Raw genomic sequence first — 5,728 nt, 5'->3', positions numbered from 1 at the left:
CTTTAGCGTGGGATGCGCGTGAGTATGCTATCAACACAATGAGAGGCATTCCAGAAACAAGTTATGCGAAGATTCCCAAATACTTGTACATGATGAAGGAAGCTAATCCTGGGTCACATACATCTTACGAGACTGACAAGGATGGGAGATTCCGATTCCTTTTCATCTCATTTGGGCAGTGTGTCCGAGGTTTTTACAGAGCCATTCGAAAAGTTATTGTTCTCGATGGGACGTTTTTGAAGAGCAAATTCAAAGGTGTTTTACTAGTTGCTACTGCTTTGGATGGAAACTAAAATTTATATCTACTTGCATTTGGAGTTGTTGACTCAGAGAATGACCTCTCGTGGAACTGGTTTATGAGACAACTTAAAGTGGTTGTTGCTGATGAACAGAGTTTAGCTTTTGTCTTTGATAGGAATACCTCACTTGGTAAAGCTATTGCAAACGTGTACCCTCAATCTCATCATGGAATTTGCATTCACCGCTTGCTAAATAATGTTGTAACTTATTACCATGGGAAAGGTTTGGTTGGTTTGGTTGCAAAGGCTTCTAAAGCTTATTGAGTTGCTGATTTTCAGAAGATCTTTACAGATATTTGCTCGATTAGTCCTGCGATTGGGAAATATCTAATAGAGGCTGATGTGAGAAAGTGGGCTCGCATATCTTCCTCAACTTGCCAAATGAATTTGCTCCAATCAAATTTTGCATTGATCAAAGAAATAATTTTGTCAACTCGTTCATCTTTCTTCTCATCATCCCTTTTGAATCTCACACTAGCAACGACATCATTGTTTCCAGTATCAGATATGAATGGAAACACAACCGCTTTCTGTAAATACAAAAACAAAGAACATCAGTATTTATAAGTTATGAACAAGTAAATAAATTTGATGTTTATGTTCACCTTTCCAAGTGCAGTCTCTAGAGCAGTGATATCATGATAAGAAACCTTTCTATTTCCATACCAGTTCTGACATCTTACACTGGTTATGCCTTCCTTGTACTTTTGACCCAGCAAAGTCCCAATGTCTGGAATCGCCTCCATAAGCCAAATCTGTAGGGCATAGGAGAATCCATCTAATACATAACTGTTCTTCTTCAACTTGAACCTTGCTTTCTTTATGGAATCCAGAAGCAGATCGTAAGCATGAAGACCCCACGGATACTTCCTCAGTTTATCAGAATCCATCACTAATCTATGTATGCATGAGGGATATTGATCTTCTCATCCTTAGCCATCAGAAAACAAATAACACAAAGGTAGACTAGTCTGACCATGTCCACATGCGACCAGTCCTTGCACTCCGTAAGATGCTTCAGCCTAATTATCTTCATGTCTACTTCTCCATTTTGCTTCAGCAAAGTGCCCTAAAACCCCTTATCATTTCTCCAAGCTTCAAAATCAGTGTCTTTGTCTGCTTCACGTCTGAGACCTGTCACAGCGTAGAACTCTTGCATAGAAAACCGAAGAGGCTTCCTAGCAAAGCTAAACCATAACTCGCGACGCTTTGAAATGTCTAGCATTTTGCAGATGAAGCTGTGAATAACCTTCCCTGAGTATCTGATTTCATGCTCATTAATAGCCAAAATCAGACCAAATACAGGGTCTCTCAAAACTTCATTGTACTCATCCTCAAGTTGCTTCTTCACTAGCCCCAGAACTGTCAACCTACAAGTGTTGTTAATCTTATCAACATGATGCTCAGCCCCTGCTTCAGCTATGCATTTTGGAAGCTCAATTTCCATTCCTGTTAACCACAAAAGCACACGGTTACATGTCTATTCACAAAAGCACACGGTTACATTTCTCCACATCATGCGCAAAACATAATCACACAAAGGTGCAATAAGGTTAGATCATTGAAGAACTTAAATCAGTTTCTTACATCGAATATATGTTCTAATGAAACCCATTTTCTATTTCTAAAGCATGTACATAAACAAAATCAAAAAAAAAAAAATTGGGGATCTCAAAACCCTAACCTTCAATTACGAAAGGATGAATGGTGTTTGAGGAAGAACAAAAGGAGTAGAGCTATTGGTCACAAACGCGAATGATTATCTTGTTCCGGCGCCGTTTATCGTCGCGTTTTTCGTCGGCTGAGAGAACAAGGTCAGTGCTTTTGAGAAACCGCAAGGATAGCGAGCTGAGAGGGAAGAAGAAACAGAGAAGAGTGAAAAGGAAACAGAGAAGGGTTCGCCGGCGCTTAAGATTTCATGCCGGAGAGCAAGAGGCCGGGGAGAAGATGACGACCAAGATCGCCGTAGGTTACGGTGTGAAGAAGAAAATGGTTTAGTTTCTTCTATTTTCTACCTTTGTTGTTTTTACCTTATGTAAAAATAATATTTTAAAAGAATATTAATTAGAATTGTTTTATCTTAAGTTTTCTAGTTAGATAATTATAGGGGGGTTTTCGTATTAACACTACCTAATAGTTCTAAGGGGACAACATTCTCAAAAACAATTGTAAGGGGACAATAGTTCTGTGTTTTGGTTCCAAATTTAGAAATTTCCCAAAAGATTTGATATCTTTGCCGAGTTTGTGTAATATCACGTTTAAATTAAATTCAATCCAATAAATGACAAAAAAGAATAATACATTTATCAACTAAAATGAAACGGTAACAAAAGTAATACATTTTTGTTATAAACCAAGGTCTGGTGGAAGCCCGTATTCGAAGGCCTATATTCTTATGTCTTTGTATTTCCTAACCCATATTGTATTAGGGTTTCATACTTATGTAATTCCCTATATAAAGGGTTCCTTATTATCTAATAAAGATACAGAATTTCCCCTTATTTTCATAACACGTTATCAGCACGATAGCCTCTAGCCCTAAGCCCCCACGAAATATTCTTCAACTCAGCCGAAAATCATCAAACCCTAAACGCAAAGGAATCTGCCTCGGAACTTCAAAGAGGTCGTTCTCTCAAACCGTGAGGACCCAGAAAACGATCAATATATCAAATTAAAGCCCTTGCCGAGACGAATCAGTCAGTGTAAACCGCTTGTCGATCTGACCACCGACGCGCCCTCACGCACAGATACAGTGCACGCCGATTCCTACTAGGATTTTCTAGCCGAACTCAACTCCTGTGCAAGATAAGTTTATCATACCTTAGTTGATTCATGTTATCTTGTTGGCGTCCATGTTATCTAATGCTCCTCGTATTGTTTCATGAGCCGAGGAAATTAAATTCTAATATCAACAAGAAGTTCAAGACGAGAGGAGTTGCTGCCCGTGTTATCAAACTCGCTTTTCCATTCGGATCAAAAGGAGTCCATAGCTCGTCCGCGCCAGACGATCAAGGCGTTCCCGATCAGACGTTCGCGACCTGATAGAAGCAACTCGATCCATTCCAGCTCGCGTCTCCGATCAGCCTCAATCCATTCGTGCTTCCGTTCGCGACAACATCAGCTCGCGACTCGATCAGCACGTTGGACAGCTCGCGTTCCGTTCCCGATCAGCCCGCGGTTCATCTCTTTGGTGGTCCAGTTCAACAATCATCTAAGGTTAAAGGTAATTCGAAACCTAAGAACCTATAATCGAATTTGGATTGTTTGATAAAGAATGAAACCCTAAAATCCTAATCTTTATGAATCAAAACCATAGGATAATATATCAAAACCCTAATGAGTAAATCGAAGCTCAAAAGTTCGATACCCCAAACCCTAAATCGAGATTGATCTATTGATCAATTAAAATAGAAATCCTTAATGGTTTTGAATCTCAAATCAAACTCCTTTGATCTAAGATCAAAATCCAAATCCTAAACCCTAAACCCTAATTTGAAAATCATTTTGATTGTTTGAATTTGAATCTGAATTGATTGTTTTGATCACATAGAACTGTTGCTAAGATGATTTAACATCGAATTTGATATTAAATTGATTGAAACCCTATTTTGATAGCCTTGATAGTTTTAATTAAAATCACTTGATCATATCATATCTTGGCCGTGCGGCTTGTTGCATCATTCATACATAAACTGATCACATTGATTGATTGCAATTACACTTAGAACTTTATGCAAGGGTGGTATTGAATTGAAATCAAATAGCTGTATGATTGATCTTTGACTTGGCCGAGTGATTGATGTTTGTGCATTGCCGTATTGATTGCATCATATGAACTGATAGAAACCATCTATGCTAGGATTGCAATTACACAATGAACTGAATGCATTAAAACGAACTGTTTGAATCCTTGATCGTGCGGCTTGTTTCCTGTTTTGGCCGTGAGGCTTGATTCTTGGCCGTAAGGCTTATTGCTTTGTTTGAACATTGAAATTAATCATAAAGATCTAAAATTATCAATCTATGACTTCAGATGTCGAAAATCAACAACTTGGATTTTCCTGCCATAAATCTCTCTGGAGATAATTACCTTCAATGGGCGCTTGATGCTAAGATCATCCCGAAATCCAAGGGACTCGGTGAGTGTATCACCAAGGACAATAATGCCAGTGAGAAAGATCGATACAGAGCCATCTTGATCATTCGCCGTCATCTAACTGAGAGTCTCAAAGATCAGTATCTGACCATTTAGAATCCTTTAGATCTTTGGAATGAACTGAAATCGAGATATGATCACAAGAGAACGGTGATCTTACCAAAGGCTCGGTTTGATTGGAGGAACCTCAGAATCTAGGACTTTAAGTCCGTGGACGAGTATAACTTGGCACTGTTTAAGATTGTTTCAAAATTGAAATTGTGTGGTGAAAGTATTACGGATCAGGATATACTTGAGAAAACCTTTTCTACTTTCCACACAAGCAATGTGTTGTTACAACAACAGTACCGTGAGAAAGGTTTCATGACCTATGCTAATCTTATTTCTTGTCTCGTGCTCGCTGAGCAGAACAATGAATTATTGATGAGAAACAGTGAAATGAGACCTCCTGGTTCAGCCCCACCACCTGAAGCACACGCCATAGAGGAAAATAAAGAATCCCATCACGTCCAAGGAAACGGCCATCATGGCCGTGGTCGAGGAAATAGGAACGAACGTGGCCGTGGTCGAAGCTCCTTTGGCCGCGGGCGAGGGAATCAACATGGTCGAGACCATGGGCGTGACCGTGGCTCATTTGGACGAGGTCATGGTCGCGGCCGTGGCTCTTCATTTAAACCTCAACACTCGACCACTTCAAGCAAATCAATGTGTGATAGATGTGGTATGGGCAATCATTGGGCTAAGACTTGTAAGACTCCCAAGCATCTAGTTGATCTCTATCAAGAGAGTTTGAAAGGGAAGAATCCTGAAGCCCATATGACTTATCAAGATGATGAAAATGATTTCAATCATGATAAAGACGATCTTATGGATTATGAAACTTCAGATTGTCTAAAAGACTGAAGAATTATTTTGACATTTGTAATCTTAATTTTCTTTGCTTTGGTGTTTTTCATTTCTATGTTGTCATTTCTTTGAACTTGTTTAAAACTTAAAATCTGATCATAAAATTACTCCTTGGCCGAAATCTATAAGAATCCTAGAACCATTCGGATTTGGTCTGGCCGAAACTTATGTTTGGCCTAATGAACAATCGCATGATCTTTAAAGCCTTGGCCAAATGTAGAAGCTTGGCCTAGCTTAAATCTTAATCAAATGCAAAATATAAATTCTCTTGGCCAACCTTTAAAAGACCTTGACCGAAGGCAAAAGCTTGGCCAAATTGAAATTTCTATTGGCCAAATATGAAATCTAGTCAAACTAATAGAATCTC

Source organism: Brassica oleracea, chromosome C6 (assembly GCF_000695525.1).
Source record: "Brassica oleracea var. oleracea cultivar TO1000 chromosome C6, BOL, whole genome shotgun sequence".
Taxonomy (NCBI): Eukaryota; Viridiplantae; Streptophyta; class Magnoliopsida; order Brassicales; family Brassicaceae; genus Brassica; species Brassica oleracea.
The sequence above is the reverse complement of the archived record's forward strand: the minus strand, read 5'-3'. Positions refer to the sequence as shown.